The 14,467-nt window shown below is 35.0% G+C and overlaps 1 pseudogene; it reads right to left on the bottom strand.

Moving 5' to 3' along the window:
- Positions 1-5,661: 5,661 nt before the first annotated feature.
- LOC133042471 (ATP synthase subunit alpha, mitochondrial-like) lies at positions 5,662-7,410 on the bottom strand (annotated as a pseudogene).
- Positions 7,411-14,467: the final 7,057 nt, after the last annotated feature.

Below are 14,467 nucleotides of genomic sequence, written 5' to 3'. Positions count from 1 at the left end.
GAGATTGTTTTGTTTATTTTTTTAAATAGTTTGTTAGTAGTGCAACAGATTTCTGTATATTAATTTTGAATCTTGAAATTTCCCTGATTTCATTTATAGGCTCTAACAGATTTTTGGTAGCAGCTTTAGAATTTTCGTATATATTATCATGTCATCCGCAAACAATGATCCTTTACGTTTTTTCTTTCTAATTTAGATACCTTCTATTTCTTTTTCTTTTTTGACTGTTGTGACTTAGACTTCCAATACTATGCTGCATAAAAGTGGCAAGAGTGGACATCTTTGTTCTTAGTCTTAAAGGAAATGCTTTCAATTTTTTCACCACTAAATATGATTTGGGCTATGACTTTGTCACAGCCTTCTATATCCACTATGTTGAGAGGTTATCTCATAAATGAATGCTGAATTTAGTCAAAAGCTTTTTCTGCAACTATTGAGATGGTATATTTTATTCATTAAGTTGTTAACGTGGGGAGTCACACTGTTTGATTTGTAGTTATTAAACCATCCTTGTATCCCTGGGATAAATCCCATGTCATGTGATTCTTTGAAACTACTGTTTAATTGTTTTGCTAATATTTTGTTGAGTATTTTTGAATCTATGCTCATCAGTGATATTGGCTTATAATTTTCTTTTTCAAATAGTCTTTGTCTAGTTTTGGTATTAGGGTAATTCTACCTTCAAATTTTTAAAACTATTTGAGAAGAACAAGTGTTTTCTCTTCTTTAAAAGTTTAGTAAAATTCACTTGTGAGTTTGTCTCATCCTGGATTTTTGTGTGGTGGGATTTTTTTTTTTTTTTTTTTTTTTTACTGACTCAAATACATTATCAGTAATTGGTCTGTTCATATTTTCTATTTCTCCCTCATTCAGTCTTGGGAGATTGCATTTCTAGAAATGTATCCATTCCTTCCAAGTTTTCCATTTTATTGGTGTATAACTCTTCATAGTAATCTCATGATCCTTTGTATTTCAGTGGTGTCAGCTTCATTTCTGATTTTCTTAATTTGTACCTTCCTTTTTTCTTCATGAGTATGGTTAAAAGTTGACCAATTTTGTTATCTTTCCAAAGAATGACATCTTAGTTTCATTGATGTTTTCTACTTTAATTTTAGTCTTTATTTTATTTATATGTGCTTTGATATTCATTGTTTGTTTCCTTCTACTAACTTCTGGTTTGTTTGTTTTTTTTTTTTTACAGTTCATTTAGCTATAAGGTTTAGATTGTTTCTTTAAGATTGTGTTGTTTCTTGATGTAAGCTTATTGCTATGATCTTCTGTCTTAGAAACACTTTTGCTGCATTCCATAGATTTTGGAATGTTGTGTTTCCATTTTAATAGCTTCGGGTATTTTAAAGTTTCCTCTTTAGTTTCTTCAGTGACCATTTTGGTTGTATAGAAGGATGTTGAGTAGCCTCCAAGTGTTTGTGGTTTTTATAGATTTTTTTTAATGTAGGTAATTTCTAATTTCATACTTTGTGGTTGGAAAAGATTTTTAATATGATTTCAACCTTCTAAATGTATTGATACTTCTTTTGTGATCTAGTGTGAAATCTATGCTGAAGAATAGCCCATGTGCACTTGAAAGTGTATTCTGCTGGTTTTGGTGAAATATTTTGTATATAATCTATTAATTTCGTATGAGTTAATGTGCTATTTAAAGTTAGTGTTTCCTTAACTGATTTTCTGTCTGAGTGACCTGTCCTTTATTGTATTACTGTAAATTTCTCCCTTTATATTGTTGATATTTGTTTTATGTATTTAGGTGTGTCTATGATGGGAACATCTATAATTGTTACATCTTCCTGCTATACTTGATCTCTTTATTATTATGTAATGCCTTTCTTTGTCTCTCGATACAAGGTTATAAAGTTTGTTTTATCTAAGTATTGCTGTCTTAGCTTTTTCATTTCCATTTTCATGGAACATATTTTTGTATCTCCTCATTTTCAGTGTGCGTGTGTCTTTAGATCAGCTATTTGTATGTGTATATATATAAATATTATTCTCTTTTATAAAAAAGCCATTTAGCTACCCTACATCTTCTGATTGGAGCATTTAATACATTTACATCTAAATTAATTAGTGATGGGTACGTACTATGGCCATGTTTTTGGTTTTGTACTTCTCTTTTGTTCCATTCATCTTCTTTACTTTTGCTTTCTATGCTTGTAATTTGTTGGTTATTCTTTATTTTTATATTTGTTATATATTTTAAGTTGATGATCTCTTCATTTTGAATACATTCGAATCACTCTACATTTTTATATCTTTCTGTTTTGTGTATTCCTTAACTACTTTTCATAAACATTGATGATTATATTACCCTCCCACTGGTTTTATAAGTGACTGATCTGTTAACTTAACTATATATTTTTATTTACCAAGGTGATTTTTTTCCCTTCATACTTTTTATGTTTGTAATTGTGATCTTTTTTTGTCTGCTTAGAGAAGTTCCTCTAACATTTCTTTTAAAATTGGTGTACAGGTGATAAATTCTTTTACATTTTGGCTGTCTGTGAAACTTTTTCTCCTCTTCCAATATGAATGTTAAATATGCCTGGTAGAGTATTCCTGATCATAGAATTTTTCTGTTTCATTGCTTTCAGTGTATTACACTATATCCTTCTGGTCTGCAGTTTCACCTGAAAAGCCAGCTGATGTTCTTATGCGAGTTCCTTTGTGCTTCTTTTAAGATTCTTTTTCCTTGCTCCCTTTAAGACTTTCTTTTTCTTTTTAATTTTTGCCATATTTGTTATAATGTGTCTTGGCGTGGACTTCTTTGGGTTCATCTTATTTGGAACTCTCTGCTTCCTAGATCTGACTTGAACCCCTTGCTTCTTGGGGAGAGCTTTTGCAGTTTTTATTATTCTTCTGTTCGTGCATTGCCTACCCCGGGGTATGGGTCTTAATTATACTGTGCCTCTATCCCACCTACTTATTCTGTTTCCTTCACTATATCTTTATTTGTAGAAAATCTTTTACTGAAATAAAAGTTACTCTTATAGCTAGTTGCTCTCAAGTTACTCTCATAGCTAGTTGCTCCATTAAGTAATGTAACTTTGTTTTTTGTTTTTGTTTTGGGTATTTTGTGGGAAGGACTAAGCATTTGGAATTTTGGTGTGTCTGTGGGAGGAACTGAATTTAGTGTCTTTCTACTCTATCATATTGACCACTTCCTCTCTTCATGTATGGTTTTAACTAGCATTTACTTACTAAATATTAGAGAATAATCTGAATTTAAATGTGCAATAGTCCATAATATCAACACACTGACAATCTAGAGGCTGAATTTATGGAAAAACAAGCAGTTGTTGATTAGATACTTTTTTATCTGGAGAAACAATGGTAACTAGCTTAAGCATGGTCCCTTTCCTCATGGAATTTACATTCTATCGAAAGATTCAGGCATTGAATGTGTATATAAATAAAGCAAATAATTACAGACTGTGATAATTTCCAAAGGGGAAATGATATTGTACTGTTAAAGAAATAAAAAGGCAGGTATTTTAGATGTAACCAAGGCATGGTACTGTGTCCTGTAAGACATGGACTCAAATATGTAAAAGATTGAGGGTACTGGTTTTTTTGTTTTATCAGTTTGGTAAACATTAAAAGATGTTTTGCAGAGGGGCCTCAACAGACAGATATTCTTATGTTTTCCTGAAGTGAATGCTACTATCCTTTGGAGATATTTGAAAATATCTATTAATTCACCCATCCCATTTTTGAGAAGCTATTCTGTAGGACCTTATTAAAAATCTGCTTTTTAAGTTATAATTAACATAAAATATTATATTATTTTTGGGTATGCAACATAATGATTCAATTTATTTCAGTTCAGTTCAATCACTCAGTCATGTCCAATTCTTTGTGACCCCATGGACTGCTTTACGCCAGACTTCCCTGTCCATCACCAACACCCAGAGCTTGTACAAACTCATGCCCATTGAGTTGGTGATGCCATCCAACCGTCTTATCCTCTGTCGTCCCCTTCTCCTCCTGCCTCTAATCTCTCCCAGCATCAGGGTCTTTTTCAATGAGTCAGTTCTTTGCATCAGGTCGGCCAAAGTATTGGAGCTTCAGCTTCAGCATCAGTCCTTCCAATGAATATTCAGGACTGATTTCCTTTAGGATCAATTTATTTACACATTATAAAATGATAGCCACAATAAAGTTCAGTTACAGTCTATCATCATACAAAGTTGTTACAGTAGACTATATTCCTATATGTACATTACATCTTCATGACTTTTATTTTATAGATGGGAATTTGTATCCCTTAATCCTCTTTACCTATTTCACCCATCCCTCTCTGCTCTGACAACCACCAGTTTATTCTCTGTATATATCAGTCTTTTTTTCCATTTTGTTCTGTTTATTCATTTGTTTTGTTTTTTTAAACACCACATATAAGTGAAACCATACACTGTTTTTCTAGTATACTACTTAGTACCCAGATCTATCTCTCTTGCCTCAAAGGCAAGATTTTATTCTTTTTTATATTGGAATAATTGTCTATTGTCCATATTACATAATATGGACATATTACATAATTGTCCATACATACATATACCATTGTGGTATATGTATATATATATAGCTATCACACCTTCCTTATCAATTTATCCATTGATGGATACTTAAGTTACTTCAGTATTTTGATTATCATAAATAATTCTGCAGTGACTATAAGGATATATATATATTAAATATATATGATATTGAATGCATATATATTCAAATTAGTGGAGTTTTTGTTTTCTTCAGGTGAATTCCCCAAAGTGGAATTGCTGGATCATATATAATCTATCTTAAGTTTTTTGAGGCATCTTCATACTGTTTCCATAAGGTTTGCATCTATTTATAATTGCACTAGCACATACTAGGATTTCCTTTTCTCTGAAGCCTCTTCAGCAGTTACTTTATGCCTTTTTGATAAAAGTCATTCTGACGGTTGTGGGACGGTATCTCGTTGCGGTTTTGATGTGTGTTTCCCTGATGACTAGTGATGTTGAGCACTGTTTCATGTGCTTGATGACCACTTATATGTCTTCTTTGGTGGCTATTCAGATCCTCTGCCCATCTTCAATTGTTTTCTTTATATTACATTTATGTATTTATTTGTATTTTTGGATATCAATCTCTTATCAGAGATATCATTTACAAATAACTTCTTCCATTCTGTGGGTCACCTTTTCATTTTGCCCTTGACTTCCTCTGCTGTGAAAAGCTTTTAGCCTGATGTAGTCCTATTAGTTTATTTTTGCTTTTTGTTGTCCTTGCATGAGGAGACAAATTTTTAAAATGTTGCTAAGATTGATGTCAAAGAGGTTACTGCTTTTATTTTCTTCTAGGAGATTTATGGTCTCATTTAAATATTTAATTCATTTTTAGTTTATGTTTGTATATGATATGATAAAGTGGTCCATTTTTATTCTTTGCATGTAGCTGTCCAGTTATCTCACAACATATATTAAACAGGCTGTTTTTACCTCATGGCATACGATTGTTTTCATCAATGTAGATTAGTTGATCATATAAGCATAGGTTCATTTCTGGATTTTCTATTCTGTTTCATTTGTCATCTGTCTGTTTGTGTCAATACCATATTGTTTTGTTTTGTTTTTTTTATCATGGAAACTTTATTTTAATGTGATTACTGCACATCTGCAGTATTGGAGTAATCCTTTTATGAGTGGAACTAGAAGAAACAGTGACAAAACCAAACTGGCATTTGATGTGAATCCACAGGAGTTTAAGCTTCAAATCCAGCCAAGAAGTTTGTTACAATCTCTTTCAGCTTTGCATCTGTCTCTTCTGAGATCTTTCCATTGGTCCTGATTTTGCCCAACAGGGCTTGACGTTGGCTGATAACATGAGGCAAGAAAGCATTATCAAATTTTGATATCTTGCTGGGCTCCAGCTTGTCAAGAAAGCCCCTGTCACCCGCATAGATAACAGCCACGTGCTCTTCAGTAGTCATGGGAGAATACTGTGCTTGCTTCAGCAGCTCAGTCAAACGCACACCACGACTCAAGAGTTGTTGAGTGGCAGCATCAAGGTCAGAATTGAACTGGGCAAGAACAGCATCCTCACGATTCTGAGCCAACTCGTTTCATGGCACCTGCCACCTGTTTCATGGCCCTGGTTTGGGCAGCAGATCCAACACAGGGCACAGACAAACCAACATTAATGGCAGGGCAGATACCTTTGTAGAACAATTCTGTTTCCAAGAAGATCTTTTGTCAGTGATGGAAATGACGTTTGTTGGGATATAAGCAGACACATCACCAGCTTGTGTTTCTATGACTGGTAGAGCAGTTAATGAGACACCATCAAAAGCATTCATTTTAGCTGCTCTCTCCAGTATACAGGAGTGAAGGTAGACCACATCATGAGGATAGGCCTCACAACTCGGGGGTTGGCAGCGCAGCATAGATATCTGACAATAAGCAACTGCCTGTGTGGGTAAGTCATCATAAATGATCAAAGCATGTTTGCCATTATCCCTAAAATATTCTCCCATTGAACATCCAGAGTAAGGAGCCAGGTGTTAAAGTGGGGCAGCATCTGAAGCAGTAGCTGAAACCACAATGGTGTACTTCATGGCATCTAAATCTGTAAATCTCTTCACTAGCTGGGCAGCAGGGGATCTCTTTGGACAAATAGCAACATGGTTACAGTACAGCTTCTTCTTTTCATCAGTTCCAACACTGAATCGTTTCTGGTTAATGACGTTTCTGGCAATTGATGTTTTGCCAACCTGTCAGTCACCAATAACCAGATCACACTGACCACAACCAATCGTCACTAAGCTATCCATAGCTTTAATGCCAGTTTGCATTGGTTCCCACACAGAGATTCGGGGAATGATCCCAGGGGATTTCAAGCCAACTCGTCTTCGGGCCTTGGAACCAATTGGACACTTTGCATCAATGGCATTACCAAGGGCATCAACTACACGACCCAGCAGCTTCTCACTGACTGGAACATCTACAATAGCCCCAGTTCTCTTCACAATATCTCCTTCCTTAATTAGTTTATCATTTCCAAACATGACAACACCAACATTGTCAGGCTCCAAGTTCAGAGACATGCCCTTTAAACCTGAAGAAAATTCTACCATTTCTTCTGCTTGAGCATTTCTTACCCCAAGTACCTGGGCAATATAATCACCAATATTTAAAACATGCCCAGTCTCTTCAAGGTTAACAGAGGTATCAGCTCCAAGAATATGCTCTTCGAGAACAGAGGACACCTCAGCAATGCCAGTCTTCTGAAGATGAGAGTTAGAGGCATGGAAGTTTCTTGCAGCAATGAAGGATGATCCCAAAGAATTTTTGGAGACCAGCCCAGCTCTCAGAGGGAGGGCATGGGTATGGCCATGGCGATGCGCATGGACAGCATCTTTGCAGCTCCTCTTCAGGTGCTTCCTCTGCAGCCACAGCCTCGAGACACACTGACCACCCTATTGTTTTGATGACTGTGGCTTTGCAGTATAATTTGAAGTCAGGGAATGTGATATCTCTTTCTTATTGTTCTTTCTCAAGATGCTTTGTATATTCAGTGATTCTGTTACAAACTTTGGGATTGTTTGTTCTAGTTCTATGAAGAATGTCATGAGTATTTTGATAGATGTTGGATTGAATCTGTAGTCTGTTTTGGGTAGTATGGCCACTTTAACAGTATTAATTCTTACAACTCAAGAACATGGGATATCTATTTATTTGTGTCACATAATTGATTCATTCAAAATGGGAAAGGGGTACGACAAGGCTGCTTATTTAATTTCTATGTAGAGTACATCATGTGAAATGCCAGACTGGATGAATCATAAGTTGGAATCAAGATTGCTGGGAGAAATATCAATAACCTCAGATATGCAGATGATACCACTATAATGGCAGAAAGTAAAGAGGAACTTCAGAGCCTCTTGATGAGGGTGAAAAATGAGAGTAAAAAAGCTAGCATAAAACTCACTATTACGCAAAAGAAGATCATGGTATCCGGTCCCATCACTTCACGGCAAGTAGAGGGGGAAAGTGGAAGCAGTGACAGACTTTCTTTTCTTGGTCTCCAAAATCACTGTGGACAGTGAGTGCAAACATGGAACTAAAAGACATTTGCTCCTTGGAAGGAAAGCTATGACAAACCTAGATAGCGTATTAGAGCAGAGACATCACTTTGCCAACAAAGGTGCACATAGTCAAAGGTGTAGTTTTTTTAGTAGCTATGTATGGGTATGAGAGTTGGACCATAAAGAAGGCTGAGCGCCAAAGAATTGATGCTTTTGAATTGTGGTGCTGGAGAAGACTCTTGAGCATCCACTGGACTTTGAGGAGATCAAACCAGTCAATCCTAAAGGAAATCAGCCCTGGAATATTCATTGGAAGGACTGATGCTGAAGCTGAAGCTCCAATACTTTGGCCACCTGATGAAAACATCTGACTCATTGGAAAAGACCCTGAATTTGGGAAATATTGAAGGCAAAAGGAGAAGGGGATGGCAGAGGATGAGATGGTTAGATAGCATCACCACCTCAGAGGACATGAATTTGAGTGAACTCTGGGAGACAGTGAAGGACCCAGAAGCCTGGCATGTTGCAGCCCATAGGATTGCAGAGTTGCACATGATTTAGTGACAACAATAACAGCAACAAAGTATGGAATAATATACTCCTACTAAGAAGAAGTTTTTGAGTTACAGAATTCTACGTGGAGTAAGCAATAAAAAGGAAATAAATTCTGTATATATTTGTATGAAAAGAAAGAAAGGTTTGGAGATCATCCTTCAATTTGATCAAGTGGGTTGTACTTTGGGGCAGGACTAAAGGGAGAAGATAGAGATTATGAGTGTATTCTTTATACACTTTGACTTTTTTGACTTGTCAGTACCACTTTTACTTTTAAAAATAAAAGTATCATAATAAATAGAACGATTTCTTCAAAAGAAATGAAAATCTTATAAAAGGATAAAAGAAGTATACAAATAGTACCAAGAAGCAGAACAATTGATGGGCTTTGAAAGATCAATAAATTATCCATTGAAGACATAGTCTAAGGAAAGAACTTCATAAATTTTTTATCATACCTAATGGTATTTTAAAGAAAAACTATCAACCTATTCAAAATCCTAAGTTTGATATTCAGTTAGACTAGCAAAGATGTCCTAGCAAGATCTACCTTACAGGAAATTTTTTTAAATGTGTATTAAGTGCTCATTTAAAAACTTTAAAAAAAATTAGTTTAGAAAGCAATAAACTCTAGATTTTGACAAGCAGTTTTCAGAATTTAAAAAGCACTCCATAGCACATGTCTTATTTCATTGCCTAAGACATGTCTTTGAAACTCTTCAGTGTCTAGATATTGCCCGGAACCAGTGTACTGTTTTACTAAACAGCCCATCCCTAGCCTTTGGCTATAGATACAGTATTACAGGTCATGAAAATAGCTAAAGAAAAATAAGAAACAGCAGGCATATGTGATAGATGAACCTATTATCTCTCTTAATCCAAGATCATGAAGAATTCCTGCATGTGAATACTGCATTTTATAGAACTGGTATATATAAACTATTTCTTTAGCCCAAATCATCATGGTGTTGCTGGGTTGTAGGGTTTTTTTTTTTTGTTTCTTTTTTCCCCTCCACCTATTTAAGCTTCATGTTTGGAGCAAAGAACCTAGATGTCATCAATGAACTCCACCCCTTACTTCCAGTTCTACAAGAACTATAAGTAGGTAGATAGGTGTGTGTTAGGGTGGTGGCCCTGTCACATTCATTTATCATACTCCTGCTTATCCAGTTGTTGAATCAACAGAAAATTGCCACCTTATACGGAAGGAAAACTTCCATCCACTTAATCATCAATGTTTATTCTAACAGTATGATTTGATTATGTTATTTTACCCTCTAAGATTCAACTTTTTTGCCTGTATCCTCTTTGTGGAGTTTTTGTGAACATTAAGTGAGAAAATACATGATAAATTCCTGGTGCAATGTCTGCTTGGAAAAGACTGAATACTTAGATCCTCTCACCTTAGCTATTCTACCTACATGACCTCTTATCTAATTTTTCCCCCACTCGCTAGTTCACTTACTTTCTGTTCTTCTTGGTCCTTTTCCTTCCCTAAAGGCGTATTCTTTCTTTGGAACAATTGTGATTCTTTTTCTTTCTTAATATTGCACTCCTTTTAAATTCTAGCCACTAGAGGGACATACGTGCTTGGTCGCAAAGTCATGTCCAACTCTTTGCAACCCCATGGACTGCAGCCCGTCAGGCTCTTCTCTCCAGGGTGATTCTTCAGGCAAGAATACTGGAGTGGGTTGCCATCCTCTCCTCCAGAGGGATATATAGTAAGATACAATTCTACTCACCCTGATCTCATTAGGATCAGAGGCTAAAAATCAAAAAAGAATCAAATAAGTATAGAATGTTAAAGAGATATTAGAAAACATCTAATACAACAAATAATATTAAAGATGATGGATTATCTGTTATCCAGGTAATCTTTACATCTTTCAAATTATTGCCTCTACAATATATGAAGTTAAAAAATAAATTTTATTTTCCTTGAAAACTTCCTTTTAAACCATTTTCTGGAAAAATTAAAGACAAAAGTCACACGTGAGGGCAAAATAACCTTTAGCAACAAAGCCAGTTTGTAGATTGTTTAACTCAAATAATTTAAAGTTCAAAATAAATCCATGTATTCAATTATGTGTAATCTCTATTTCAGAGCAAAGGAAATCATAAATAAAACAGAAAGACAACTCTCAGAATGAGAAATATTGCAAATGAAGCAACTGACAAGAGATTAATCTCCAAAATATACATGTTACTCAATATCAAAAAACAAATAACTGAATAAAAAACTGGAAGATCTAAGTAGACATTTCTTCAGCAAAGATATATAGATGGTCAAAAAGCATGTGAAAAGTGTTCAACATCATTAATTATTAGAGAAATGCAAATCAAAATTACAATGAGTTATTACCTCACACTCATCAGACTGGCCATCATGAAAAAAATCTACAAAGAATAAATGCTGAAGAGGGTGTGGAGAAAAGGGAACCCTCCTACACTTTGTGAGAATGTAAATTGGTACAGCCACTAGGGAGAACAGTGTGGAGTTCCTTAAAAAACTAAAAATAGAACTACCATATGAACCAGCAATCCCACTTTTAGGTATATGCCCAGAGAAAACCATAATTAAAAAACAAAAATACATGCACCCCACTGTTGATTACAGCACTATTTACAATAGCCAGGACATGGAAGCAATTTAAATGTCCATCAACAGAGAAATGTTTAAAGAAGATCTGGTAAATATATATATATCTATATATATATAAATTAAATTAAAATAAAAAAATATAATCTCTAAATGTGATTTGTCTTAGTTATGTTTTAATTTTTACTTTGTTTAACATATAATAATTAAAATTAGTCTCTACTTAGGTATCTAAGTAACCCAAGAAAAAAGTAACTTCTTAACTTTGAACATCCATTCATTCTAAAACATATGCAAAATAGGCAAAAATAGTTATATTTATCTAGAAGCTGATAGAAGCTATGATGCTATAACTAAAAAGTTGCTTTTCAACAAATATCCCATATGATTAAAAATATCAACTAAAAATATAAACAATAAAGACATGAAAAATTCATGTAAAATATCAAACCCAGAAGACACACTTCCTATTTATTCATCTACTTTTCACACATACACTAGAGCCTTATTTCTGGGATGATAATTTATATTTTCTGTTCATTATTTTTTCATTATTCTCTAACTAAAAAAATATTGCTCTGATAATTTGAGGACTCTCTAAGGCCTGCACAGTTTTACCACAGGAAAAGTGCTGGCAGTGAGAATTCTGTCTCTACCTTAGAACTGTACTGGAGAGGACCAAATAGTTGGAGGCGCCAAGATTATCATGTCATCAAGAGGGAAGTATACAAATATATTCTCATGCTTAAGTTATATTTTAAGAAAAAACACATAAATTTACCCAAAAAATACCATGTGTAATTGGCAATATTTAAATAACATTTTAAGCAGTTATAAAATGGTGGTAAGTACATATCTATCAATAATTGTTTTAAATGCAAATGTAATAAATTCTTCCATCAAAAGACATAGAATGTATGCTGCTGCTTAGTTGCTCAGTCATGTCCAACTCTGCGTCCCCGTGGACTGTAGCCCACCAGGCTCCTCTATCCTTGGGATTTCCAGGCAAGAATACTAGAGTAGGCTGCCATTTCCTTTTCCATGGAATCTTTCTGACCCAGGGATCGAACCTAGGTCTCCTGCATTGCAGGCAGATTCTTTACCATTGAGCCACCAGGGAAGACCCATCTATATGCTATCTACAAAGACAGTTGCTTGAGATGTAAGACCACACACAAAGAGAAAGTGAAGGGATGGGGAAAGGTGTCTCTTACAAATGGAAACCAAAAAAAAAAAAAAAGTTGTGGTAATTGTACTTAGAACAGACAAAACAGACTAAAATAAAAGACTGTAATGAGAGATAAAGATGGGCATTACATAAAAAAAAAACTTGATCATGACAAAAAGACACAACATTTGTAAATAGTTATGTACCCAATACAAGAGCACCTATATAAATAAAGCAAATATTAACAAATTTAAAGGGAGAAATTGACAATACAATAATAGTAATAGATTTTTACACCCCACTGACAGATTTGCAGATGACATTGTTTCATATATAGAAAACACAAAGATACTACCAAAAAAATACTTAGAACTAATGAACTAACTCAGTAAAATTTCAGAGTACAAAATCAATACACAAAAATTTGTTGCATTTCTAAACACAGCAAACCAGCAAAAAGAGAATGAAGAAAACAATCGCATTTATATTTGCATATGGACGTTTCTGGTGACTCAGTGGATAAGGATCTGCCTGCCAAGGCAGGGGACATGGGTTTGATCCCATGATCGGAGAAGATCCCACATGTCTCGGGGCAGAAAGCCTGGGCACCACTACTGAACCTGCGCTCTAAAGCCTGCCAGCCGCAACTACCCAGCCTGGTTGCCGCAGCTACTGAAACCCCCGCACATAGAGCCTGCGCCACAACAAGAGAAGCCACCACGATGAGAAGCCGGTGCACCTCGGTGAAGAGCAGCTCCAGTTCCTGGCAACTGGAGAAAGCCAGAACAAAGCAACAAGGACCCAGTGACGTCATAAATAAATAAATAAATAATTATAATGGCATAAAAATTTACCCCCAAATTTTAACCAATAAATAAAAGACTTGTGCACTAAAATTCATAAGACATTGATGAATGGAATTGAAGAAGACAAAAATAAATGGAAAGGTATTCTGTGCTTATGGATTGGAAGAACTGATATCATTGAATGGACCATAGCTTTCAAAGAAATCTGCATATTCAATGCAAACCCTATCAAAATTCCAATGTCTTTTTCACAGAACCATTAAAGAAAACACTCCTAAAATTTGTATGAAACTGCAAAAGACTCTTGAATAGCCAAGGCAGTATTAAGCAAGAACAAAGATGGAGGCATTATACTTGATTTCATGACCTTACAAAGCTATAGTCATCAAACAATATGGCATTGACATGAAAACAGATTTATAGACCAATGAACATCCACAGAAAGAAACCCATGCATATACGGTCAATTAATTTATGACAGATGTGTGTGTATTGTATAATGGGGAAAGGATAGTCTTTTTACTAAATGGTGTTGGTAAAACTGGACAGTTACATATGAAGAATAAAATTAGACTACTGTCTTACCATGGTGCAGTGGTAAAGAATCCACCTGCCATTGCAGGAAATGCAAGAAATGTGGGTTCAGTCCCTGGGTTGGAAAGACACCTTGGTGTAGGAAATTGCAACCCACTCCAATATTCTTGCCTGGAAAATACCATGGACAGAGGAGCCTGGCGGGCTACAGTCCATGGGGTAGCATAGAGTTGGACATGACTGAGCAATTGAGCATGCATGCATACATGTCTTACACAATACACAAAAGTTCACTCAAAGTTGATTAAGGACTTGAATATAAACTCTGAAACCATAGAAGTCCTAGAGGAATACATAGGTGGTAAGCTCTTTGACATCAATCTTGGCAATGTTTTCTGGGGGAAATCTGACTCCAAATGTAAAGCCAACAAAAATAAAAGTAAACAAGTGAGATTATATAAAGCTAAAGTATCTGTGGAGGAAATAAAGCCATCAACAAAACAAAAAAGCAGAAAGGGAGAAAAATTTTGCAATTATGTATCTGAGAAGAGGTTAATATCCAAAGCATATAAAAAATTCATACTATTCAACAATGAAAAAGCAAACAATCCTATTTAAAAGGGGCAGAGGAAGGGAACCCTATTACACTGTTGGTGGGAATGCAAACTAGTACAGCCGCTATGGAAAACAGTGTGGAGATTTCTTAAAAAACTGGAAATAGAACT

Source organism: Dama dama, chromosome 3, assembly GCF_033118175.1.
Source record: "Dama dama isolate Ldn47 chromosome 3, ASM3311817v1, whole genome shotgun sequence".
Taxonomy (NCBI): Eukaryota; Metazoa; Chordata; class Mammalia; order Artiodactyla; family Cervidae; genus Dama; species Dama dama.
This window is presented reverse-complemented; position numbering and strand designations above follow the sequence as displayed.